General features: G+C 41.0%; 1 pseudogene; it reads right to left on the bottom strand.

Moving 5' to 3' along the window:
• Positions 1–7846: 7846 nt before the first annotated feature.
• On the bottom strand, positions 7847–8967 carry LOC118354395 (lipopolysaccharide-induced tumor necrosis factor-alpha factor homolog; annotated as a pseudogene).
• Positions 8968–12054: the final 3087 nt, after the last annotated feature.

Raw genomic sequence — 12054 nt, 5'->3', positions numbered from 1 at the left:
TACTCCCATAGAATTGCTTGGATTAAATTAGTTAATACATGCAAAGCTGTATAACATTAAGAATGACATCTGGCATATAGCCCTCCAAGCAATTTTTATACCTACTACTGTTAAGGATCCTAGCAGAAGGGCAATTAAGGTCTAGACTGTACAACAAAATTAAACACTACTGAGTCCTAGAATCCAAACTTAGGGAAAGAGGGGGACATAGAAGGCATTGAGATAGAGGACTTGGTTTAAAGGAGGGGATGGGACATTCTAAGTGACTAGAAATGGCAGGACTGAGCATGGCCTTTAAGGAAGAACCAGCCTTACTGGAGTGGGAGAATAAGGTTGTGAGAACACCTTGACCAGATAAGATATGGCAAGTTGATAAGGCTTAAATTCCATTGCTGAGGATATCAAACTCTAAGAGGAACCTATTCTAGTTTCCTCGGGAATTTTTTTAGAAATACTGTTGGTTTCTAGAAAAATAGGACAGAATGTAGGGGAAGAATCTAGAATCAGATACTCAGTTTAAAGGTATTGAGGCCCACCTAGGAATAGGTAGGTGAGGTTCTGGATGAGGTTCTGGACCAGGGTAATAGGCATGAGTAGAGGAGGAAGGAAATTACTAAGGCAAAATCAGGAAGTGGTTAAGCGATTAGACATGTGGGCAATGGACAGGGGAGGGTAAGACCACTCCAGAATTTTGAGGATGCTTAGGCTACTATTGTAAATAGAGGAGATAAAGCAGTATTAAGTAGATGGTAGGACATACTCTGTTAAAGAATACAAAGGGAGTTTAGGATCTGGCCTTGCCCTGCATATCTGAAGGTTTCTAAATGCCACTCGGAGTGAGAGAAGAGAGTCAAGACTTCTGAGTATTGCAAGAGCATCTCCTGTGCACTGGAGTGCTACTCAATGTAGCTGTTGGTCTTTAGAACTACCTGAAGGACTCACAGCTCCTGAGTGCTGACACAAGGCAGGACAAGAGCTACAAATGGTGAATGCTTTGAAGATACTCCCATAGCTTTCAAGTACGCAAGACAGTATTGTTAACTACTACTAGCATTATAAAAGCTCACTCTGACTTTGATAGGATCACTGTTCAAGGATCCCCAAGTCTGGAGCAGATGAAGATAAGGGAGGGCTGGAGTTTTCTAAGAGTGTCCTAGTTGAATCATCTGTCTGGTAAAGGATGCCAAAATACAGGGTCCTGATTTTGCAAGGGGTAGGATTGGAGTGTGAGGCAATTAGGCAGAGCAGCATGTTGGATGGCTCTACTGTTAGATCACTGTCAAGGCCTGCCCCAAAGGACTGTAGGAGAGCCACTATACACACTTCCTGGATCCAGAGTCTTCTCATCCTAATGTCCATTCTCTTTGGATCTGCTAAGTTAATCTCCATCTGCACTGCATAGTTTTCTGGGAAAAATTTTTAAAAAGGACTAGTAATCTGAATGAAGGGCATAGAAATGATGGCTGTCTCTGGGTGTGATTTCTAATTAAAATACATCTTTTAAAATAGCTTCCTGCCATCTTCCAAATTGTCTGCAATGAATACATATTACTTCTGTAATTTCTCCAGGGAGATCTAATTTCAGCCAGGGCTAAACAGTTCAGGCCAGAATCAGCTGCTTTAGCATCACACTGGTGGCTTATTTCTCTTTAAAAATAAATAAATAAAGCAAAAAGTACTCCATATTCATGGCTCCTACACCCTCTAAGTTCTGATTTCTCCCCGGGATCCTTGGTTGGTATATTATTTTTAGTTTATTCCACCATTGAACATATGTTTCCACATTAAGTCCTTGTGCCTGTCATCCTGTATGTTTTAGCACCAAAGGTGACTTTTTAAAAGCAAACCAAACTAAGCCTAAATAATACAACCCAGGAAACAGGGATGAGTGACTCTTTCATTCTGTTCACTGTGATTAAATATCTTGACTACAATCTCCCCAGCATTTTTAGCACAAAGAATGAAAATACTTGAGACATAATGAGGAGCTAGAAGAAAATCCCATACATTGAAGTTACCTCAACAATTTTACAGAAGAGATTGGCCTAAGGGTATATTACATCTGTCTTTAAAGTTTATGGAAAAATTCTTGTTGCCTATGTGTTATGGTAAAACAAAATGCAGGCATGGAAAAACAACTGACTTTAAAAATAACAACATACTTAAGAGTCCAGCTTGCAGTCATTAGAGGTAGTACAGCTGGGGTCAGTTTATAGACTTCTGTTTTTAATTTGCATAAATAGTCTAGTGCTTGGCTGGAGCAGGCATGCAGCTGCCTCACCAGGCTGACTGACTTTTTTAGCACCCAGAAGGTGCTGAGACGTGGGTCATGGCAGTACAAAGATTCAGCATGAGGCTGCAAAGTGAGAGTCCTTCTCCATTCCCACAAGGAAAACCTAGAACTTCTGACAGTGTTTTCTCAACTTTGAGCTAGCATTCTTTCGAGTTCTGCTAATGAAAAAGAAACTCCCAGTTGCACCTCAAGAGCATCATGTAATGATACTTCCGTTGCAGACTGACAGATGAATGTCTGCATTGCTAAGCCCTGACATGGAAAAACCAAAGCAGGCCCTTATCATAACTCGTATAGAGTGGTGGCAGTGCTTGCTAAAGATTGAATGTTTGTGTCCCTCCCAAATTTATATTTCAAAATCCTAGCCCCAATGTAATGGTGTTAGAAGGTGAGGCCTTTGAGAGGTGATTAGGTCATGAGGATGGAACCCTCATGAATGGGATTAGTGCCCTTATAAAAGACGTCACTTGCCCCTTCTGCCATATGAAGACTCAGCCTCAAGAACTGAGAAATAAATGTTTTTTTGTTTAGCACTCCCACCCCCACTCTTGGAGTCAATAGATAAATAAAATTCTCAATAGAGAATTTCAGGAAAAAATAGAACAGATCAGAGCAGTTGGGGATGGCATCACAGAAGTGGAACTTAATTCATCAAACATTCACTTAGCAGATTCCATAAATTATATCTTCCAAGGATTCAAATGTATAAAGGACTTAACTCAGGTCCTGATTCTGACATCCTGATGCTTGGTTTTGGCTGGTGCCTAACTGAACATGGCAGGAATGTAGAGAGTGATGAGTGTCATAATAACAGACAATGATAAGTGAGACCCTTTCAGTCACAGAACTTTAGATCTGGAAGGATCCTTAGAAACATCCTAACCCAGTCTCCTTCTTTTATAGATAAGAAAACTGAGTTTGTCACTTGTCCATCTTATGCTGTTAGGTTTGAAACTGAGCTGGGATTCAGATCCTAATATAGACCCTGAAGGATAGGCAAATTCCAGTAGAGGGAACAGTAAGGACCCAGGTAGGGTGGATGTTCAGTCAGTAGACACTAGTCAGTTATATTAGCACCTTGCCTCATCCTTTTGTCTGTTCTGATTGATGGGTGTCCCTGCTGATTCATTAACTATTCTGCATGTCACGCCTGGGCAAAGGTGCATCTCATTTCCCACTCAGCTGAATCAGTGTTAACAGAAGGGGAGAGAGTTTTTAATAATGAAGTACTAGGACGCAATTAATCTCTTAGCACTGCAATAATGCTTGATATAGCACAGCTCTCTCTAAAGGTATCACAAATGGAGAATAAATGTACAAAAGAGTTCTATATGTTAAGAATGGGGAAAGGGCATGGCTAAAGAACAAGCTGAGTCCAACACCATAATTCCATTTATAAATTTCAAGCATTATGTTAGGTGTAGTACTCACAGGTGGTAAAATTAAAAAGGACAAAGCAGGTTTGCTTTTGGTGTTTTTTTGTTTGTTTGTTTTTTGTTTTTATGGTAATAAGTTTTTACTCTAGGGAGAGGAAATTGGGAAGATATAGAGACTCACAGGGGGCTTCTGGGGCATGGTAATTTTCTATTTCTTCAATACTGGTGTTCATTTTATAATTAGTCATTACACTACACATCTGTTTTATGCACTTTTCCATATGGTATATTTAACAACAAAAAATAAGAACTAAAGCAGACTGAAGTTTAGTTTCTTTTTTGGAGGCTGGGAAAGTAATACAGACAGATCATCAGGTTCAATGAGCAGTTGCTTAAAGACAGAACAAAGGAGCCTGGAAACAAAGATGCTAAAAAATGGCATCACAATTAGAACATGGAGCTTAGCCATCAACATCCCTGTGTGGAGAATTGCCCTTTGCGTCCTCTCACTCCCACACAGAGGGGTGGTCATCACAGGCATTCTTGCTTAACAACATTGCATTTCTAACGCTCCTGGGAGATACGGCCAACCAGATTTCTAGGAAAAACATACAATAGGATTTTGATAGTAAATGGGCTGAGAAAGTTTAAAAAAACAAGAATGAATCATTGATTTTTGGGGGAAGGTATTGTCTCATTTTTCCAGTGTACTATTCAGTGGCATTATGCACATTCACAATGTTGGGCAACCATCACCACTATCTATTTGCAGAAGAATCATCGATTTTTAAACAGTAAAATATGGGCACAGGATCTCAAGTCTGATACCCTTTATGGACAAATGGAGGAAGCAGAGAAGTTTTGTCTGTGTGCATGGGGAGTGAGATAGCAGTGAGTGGGTGGCATGTTTTCTTAAGAGGAGAGCTACAGCAAGTGTCCCCTGCTGCACAGTGGTTTGCACACTGCCTAGCCCGGCAAGGATGCCACGCGATCAGCATGTGCAGCTCTTATGCAGCAGTACTAGTGGCACCGTGCGCTTGCCATGCTGGTTCTAAAGACAGGCTGCCTGAAGCAGGACCATGTGAAGGAACTGCTGTGCCTCATGATGATTCTAGCCTTTCCCAGAGCTGCAATTCTTTGGGTTTTGGTTTGATTCTCCAAAACTACTCTCTTGCTGCATGATCTGCAAAATTAGTATAATTTTGGCACTGGAAGGGACCCTAAAGACAACGTATTCAGACCCTCTCACTGTCTAATAGCAGAATCAAGAATGGTTCAGAAGCCTGAGCAGGGTGATGCTCTGAGGGAACTGGGCACTGCAAAATCCTACAGCTGCTGCACTTGTTTTAAAATTAAAGTGACTAAATTCTTAAACTATTTTTCTTTTGCTTTATTTTGAATAGCCAGACCCTCCCAGGAGTAATAAAAGCACAGCTAGAAATCTCTCATCTGGTGGACTTTCCTTCCCTCTAATTTTACCACATGTGGACCCTAAAATTATCATAAGGAAAAGGACAGAACACAGTAACTCACAATATAACATGATCTAACCCAGATGCTGACAACAGGCTGACTTCTAAGCACAGGCTGTGAACTTGTTTCAGAAGTGGGGAAATGTTGGGATCCTAGAACAGCAGTCATGGCCCTCAGCAAGATGTCCCTGTAGAGCTTGTAAGCAAGGCCATTGCCCATACACAAAGCACAAATATTTATGCTCTTTGTTCATGCTCTGCGTCTTCCCTCCTCTTCCTTTCCTTCCGTAGCCCATGTTCCCACATTTGTATTATTTCCTCCTAAGTTCCCAGAAGCATCTCGCTTTGCCCTTGGATTTTCAGGACCTCCCATTAGAACATCCTGGCGAGGGCTGGGTTCCTAAAAAAGCCTATGACTCATAGGACTATTTTCCTGAATTTCTTTCCATTATCAAAATCTCTTACTATCTCTCTCAATCTAAAGTGTCCTGTACTGACTTCCCAAGGTAATTTTATCATCTAATCAGGGTTTATGAAAGAAGGACCAAATTATGACTTTAGAGGGCTCCCAGGTACTTTTACTTTTGTAGCCCCTTCCTCCACAAAGAAATATAAAAAATTACATTGTACAACTGCGTTGGAAGAAAAATAAATATAATCCAGACTGGGCTCATTATTATTTTTCCCCTATAATTTTAAGAAAAGCAAAAATGAAACACTGTAGGCCCTAGGCATTGTACCTGTTGTGCCTTGTGCATAACTGGCCCTGCCTGGTAGTATGGCCCAAAGACTCACTGGGTTACATTAGTATATCAGACTGTGTTATCACTAGGATGCTTTTGGTTGTAAATAATGGGATAAAACTCAAACAGGCCTAAACAATAAAGGGAACTTACAGGGTCACAGAGCTGGTTAAGTTCAGAGATTGACATGGCTTGGAGTCAGGTATCTGCCCTCTTGAAACTTCCATTCTTCGGGTAAAGACTGAAGAGACAGACCATGTTATAGACCTTGCTTTTTACCTGCCCATCGGCCACTGCCCTCCTTGCCTACCTTCCTATCAGAGCTCACCTTCATGATGAAGGAAACTGAAAAAGCCAACTAAGCTTTTTCAGTTTCCCTGGAGGCTATAGTTTAGATATATAACCAAATTCTGGCCATTGCAACTTCAGTGAAAGTATGTGTCCAGGTTCCCTCCCCCTTAGATGTGCAAGAAGTTCCAACTCTTCTGTCCTACTTTGGGATATGCATAAGCTTCTGCAGTTGTCTTGATTTCATGAAAGACCACGTGGACCACACATTGAAGGTGGCAGAAGACCGGATTTCATGGGTTTTTGATGACATTGTTGCACTACCTAACCAGCCCTGAAACTGTCTCTGAACACTTTCATTAAGTGAGATAACAAACTTTTAGCTGGGTATTCTATTACTTGCAGCTTCCTATAGATAATGAGAAAAAAAAATGAATCCCAAATTTTCAGATATTGATAAATGCTGTTAGGACAATAAATATGATGGAGGGACTACTTCAAATTGGATAATTATAGAAAGACTCTCTAAAGTGACATTTGAGCTTGATGGAGCCAGCTATACAGAAGGATCTGGGAGGCAGGGTGCTTTAGATAGAGCAAACAGTAACTCTAAAAGTCCCAAGTGTCAATTATTAGAATGAATTTGAAGAATAGAAAGAAGTGCCTTGACTGGAGTACAGTGAGTAAGGGGAAGGAGTGGAATGTGAAAGCAGACAAGATATAAGTCATTTTGTATTTTATTTTATTTTATTTAATTTTATTTTATTTTATTTTATTTTATTTTATTTTATTTTATTTTTCTGAGTGAACCAAAGACTTTATTTTTTAAAAGCAGGTAACACCAAAGGACTATGTCGTATCCATATTCATTGCAAAAATAATTACTGGGACTTTCAAAATATCAAAAGAATAAGCTGGATCACTGATTACAACTATAATATTCGGCCAATATACACGTTTTGTGTGTGTGTGTGTGTGTGTGTGTGTGTTCCAGGTCTAGGCTTCCTTTCCATGTATTATTATTCATATGCATTCCCTGTGTCTATTTATCATCAAAATGGGGACACTCGAAACTCGAGCCCAGTTTTATCTTGATTTCAAAGCTGATGCAGCAGCTAACCGAGAACTCTGGTTTGCTGATTGAGTCCTAGAAGTCATGTCTTCTGATGTCATACAATGAATTGTATCTCTGAAAAATAAAATCAGAATTCAAACTCCTTTGAAACAGGTAAGTCCCCAAGCTCTCCAGCACCATGGTACCTGGATTGCTCACACTGTGCTTTCCTCTGTTTCTCTTAACACACCACTGGGAACCCTAAAGTGGTCCCACTTGGAAGAGTTCCATTATAAAGGTTTTTGTAGAACCGCACTAAACTCATGTAGAGGCCATGGATAAAAACCATCCATTGTTTTTTCTATTAAGAACCAAAAAAAAAAAAAAAAAAAAAAAGAGTGCCTTCCTTGGGAAGCAGGAAAGTAGTAACAATCCTACAGTTAAGAAAAATGGTTCTATAAATCCCTCCTTCCAAAATTATGTTCAAAGGTGTTTAAGACCCAAAAGAGGTCATAAAAACAGTGAATATAAATGACTCCACTACTAGAGAAAAAGCCCTTCATGCAAAGTGGCTGAGGGTCTGCTGCGGAGAACTGAGGAAAGGCAGATCCACGGTCAAGACCCGGCTCTACCTGTTTCTAGCACGAATTTACGATCTCAAGGGTGTAAATGTGGTGGGTGTGAATTGTTCCTCCTTGTGCTGAAAAAAGGAATGAAGAAATCAAAGTGAATTTGTGTGCTAATGAAAAGGCTCTGAGAGGCAAGCCCTTCATTTCTAAGGCAAGAGTTTTGTCATCGGAAGTGGGAACAGATGCACATGGTGGCAGGCACTGAAGGTGGAGTCAGCTGTCTGCAGGCCAGGACAGTCTCAAAACTAAGGCAAGCACAGCTTTTCGGTTTGAGACCATCCCCAGGAAGGCCCACGGAGGCCAGTAAATGAAGCTGGTCCATGGCAAACCACCCGAAGATATTCAGACAGGGGTGACAGTCACAGTTAAGGTGGGGTGCCTTGGGGTCATGGCAGGTGGGAACCAGCACTCAAGGTGAACGTCTTTGCATGTCCTGCGCACGACTCCAAGCAGCAATCTCTGGGGTTTTTGGAGGTGTGTTACTTTTTGCGATATATTTTCCCCCCAAAAGAAGACACGAGGGTGGAGCCCCTGGAGATAAGGCCACCAAGGTGGAACCCCACCAGGGCGGGTTGGGTGAGGATCACAGAGCACTCTGGGCAGCACGCGGCTCCCTCCAGGTCTGGCCAAGTCCTACAAACACTTGTAGGTGCCCAGGAGAGCTTTGCAGTTGGGACAGGAGAGGTCCACGTCCTGCAGGGCATCCACACAGAAGGGGATGAAGCAGCAGCTCGCGATGCACCCCAGCAGGCACAGGCTCCCACAAGAGAGCCAGGTGAGGGCGCCGGCATCATAGGACAGCTGGGTCTCTATCATCTTGTTGCAGGAAGGACAGCACATCTGGATCAGACGGTCAAAAAGGAAGATGGGCTGCTGTACGTAGACGGTCTGCATGGCAATAGCATTGGCACTGGGGACGGGCACTGGCTGGGTGTAGTAGGCTGGCGGATTCATGCCCTTGCCATCCAGGCCCGTCACCAACCCCGGGGTCGACCCTGGCGCGGGACCAGGAGGCATAGGGAAATAACTATTGACCGCCACCATCTATTCATAGGAAGGGGTGCAGATGGCACCGAGGAAGGCCCAACGGCTACCTGCTAGGATCCTGGAACATTTTACCGCCGCCCTCGCCACCAGTCCAGCCGGGCTCATTTTGCTTTTTTAAGGAATGCCTTGGCACAATGGTATAAATTTGGTTCTGGGAAATTGGGAGGAGGGGATATTTTAAGGATACCAAATGGCAAAATCTCATTTTGTAAGCAGCTGCTTAGTGTGCATATTAAATATGGTGGCAATATCTGCCCACCTCCTTCATAAGTATCATCCTCCAGTTCCTAAGCTCCTCCTTTTCAGAGAACTGTACTCCTCTCCCATATGGCGACCATAGAAGCAGCTGTATTTTATGAGGATTCATCTCCCTGACTATAGTTTTTGAACCAGGGATGTGTATCTAGTCTAAAAAGGCTTTTTCCCTGGGGACTTTGGAATTGGGGCCAGGAGATCAAGTTAATGCCTTGCACGTGGTTAAAGATATAAGATTTAAAGATTGAATGATGTAGTCGTATCTTGATCATATGGGGGGAATAAAAAGTTGTCCGTCCAGAGAGGAGGACTAAGGGAAAGACAATCCTAATGGAATCCAAGTCCCTGGTTCTTGTAGGTTCCTAAAGCCTAGCCCCATCTATCCCTTTTTCAGTTTGGTGATTGCACTTCTGTATCATCATTTATTTCAGGTACCCTTTTAGGGGAAAGGGAAGATATCAATATTGAAAACAAGGATGAGATGTTAAAATAACAAATCTTAAAATACAGAATTAGCTGAGTAAAGCCAAGGTGGGGACTGGTAATGATTCAGAGATCCCGAGCAGAATGCCAATGTTTCTGGTATGTAGTAGCAAAGCAGTTGATTATCTATTGTCTCTTGAGGATGATAAGCCTAGAAAGATTTCAGTAGTGGGGTGCCTGGCTGGCTCAGTGAGTGGAGCATGCAGCTCTCGATCTTGGGGTTGTGAGTTTGAGCCCCATTTTGGGTGTAGAGATTACTTAAAAATATAATCTTAAAAAAGAATTTCAGTAGAACTCAGTATATCCACCATTTACTTTATTTTTAAAATGATTTTACTTATTTATTTGTCGGAGAGAGGGAGCGCACAAGCAGGGGGAGCAGCAGACCGAGGGAGAAGTAGGCTCCTTGCTGAGCAAGAAGCCTGGTGTGGGACTCAATCCCAGGACCCGAGGATCATGATCTGAGCTGAAGGCAGACGCTTAACTGACTGAGCCACCCAGATGTTTCAACACTTTTTTCTTGTTATGATTCATAAAGTAACCCAGAACCTGTGAGCAGTATGGCATACTGCATATTGCACTACAGTGGGAACAGCTATGCAGGTGAAACTAGGAATCATGTGAAAATTTAACAATTTGGCAAACCATCATAGCAGATGCCCAATTAGAACAGAAGAGCCTGGTCTTCTACCTAGAAGAGATGATTGGTTTTGCCCCCGCAAAAGAGCATAAATTCACTTATTAATAAACTAAACATATGGTGTCTATATCTATGAAGAATTAAAATTAAATTGAATATGCCAAGATGGAAAAAATATTTACCGGTGATATTTTTAACTACAGTCCAGGCAGTTACACTTACACTATTTGTACTGATAAGATCTTACTTACAAAGTATTAGCAAAGGCATATTAGCAATAATCATTAAAAAACAATATTTCTAAGCATAAAAACCATAATAATACCTAAGAATAAATTTAAGATATATGAAGCATAACTTAAAACTATGCAACTTTACTGAACATCATAAAAATACTTGAATAAATGGAGAAATAGCATGTGCTTTTAGATTCTTCAATATTAAAAGATGCTAATTCTTTCCAACAAGTTTTTTTTTAATTTTTATTTATTTATGATAGTCACAGTGAGAGAGAGAGAGAGGCAGAGACATAGGCAGAGGGAGAAGCAGGCTCCATGCACTGAGAGCCCGACGTGGGATTCCATCCTGGGTCTCCAAGATCGCGCCCTGGGCCAAAGGCAGGCGCCAAACTGCTGCACCACCCAGGGATCCCCCAACTAGTTTTATAAACACTGAAATTTCAAACAAAACACCAAAGATTTTTTTTGATAAAATTTTTGTTGAAAAATTACATACATACATACATACATACATACATACAAAAAGTACATGGAACTACACATCTCAACAAATTTGTAATTATTTTTAAACGGGTTTAAGTTCAAAGTTTATCTGAAGTAAAAATGGAGCAAAATATCCTATAAAATTTCAATTTAAAAAATAAAAATAAAATCTGAAAAAATCTAGAATAATATATTGCTTAAAATTTAGGATTTGTAAACATGCCATTAAAAATTGAAATCACAAAAAAAAAAAAAAAAGAAAGAAAAAGAAAAAAAAATTGAAATCACAGGGGATCCCTGGGTGACTCAGCAGTTTGGTGCCTGCCTTCAGCCAGGGTGTGATCCTGAGTCCTGGGATCAAGTCCCTCATCGGGCTCCCTGCAGGGATCCTGCTTCTCTCTCTGCCTGTGTCTCTACTTCTCTCTCTTTCTCTGTGTCTCTCATGAATAAATAAATAAAATCTTAAAAAAATTGACAATAAAAAAGATTAATAGATTTGTCTACATATGTTTAATACTTCTCTGTGGTGAGTACCATAAAGTTAAAAGGCAAATGACAAATTAGGAAACAGTGTTTGCTATTTTCATTATGTCCCAGGCAGTGTCTTTGATAAGAACGAGGTGTGCTGTATTCTAATGAGTGCATGTGCAGATCCTGAAGTCAGATTGCTTGGATTTGAATATGAAACAGCCCACTTACCAGCTGCCTTAGGTTGGGTTCCCCAGAAGCCGTGACTGAGAGGAAGATTTTTTATACAAGTGACTTATTGATGATATTCTCTTCAGTGAAATCTGGAGGAATCCAGGAAGCAAGCTAAGTCAGGGGGATAATCTAAGCAAAGACAAGAGTTCAAATGAAGCTTCACTTAGCCTGACCTCACTGGAAGATCTGGAGCCAACATGGTACCATGAAGTCCTTGAAGCAAGCAGGCTGGGCCTTTGTATCTCCTAAAGCTTAGCCCCATCTATCCCTTTTTCAGTTTGGTTATTGCACTTCTGTATCATAGTTTATTTTAGGTACCCTTTTAGGGAAAAGGGAAGATATCAATAATT

Source organism: Canis lupus, chromosome 4, assembly GCF_003254725.2.
Source record: "Canis lupus dingo isolate Sandy chromosome 4, ASM325472v2, whole genome shotgun sequence".
Lineage (NCBI taxonomy): Eukaryota > Metazoa > Chordata > Mammalia > Carnivora > Canidae > Canis > Canis lupus.
Note: the sequence above shows the minus strand (reverse complement) of the source record. Positions and strands in the feature narration are given on the sequence as shown.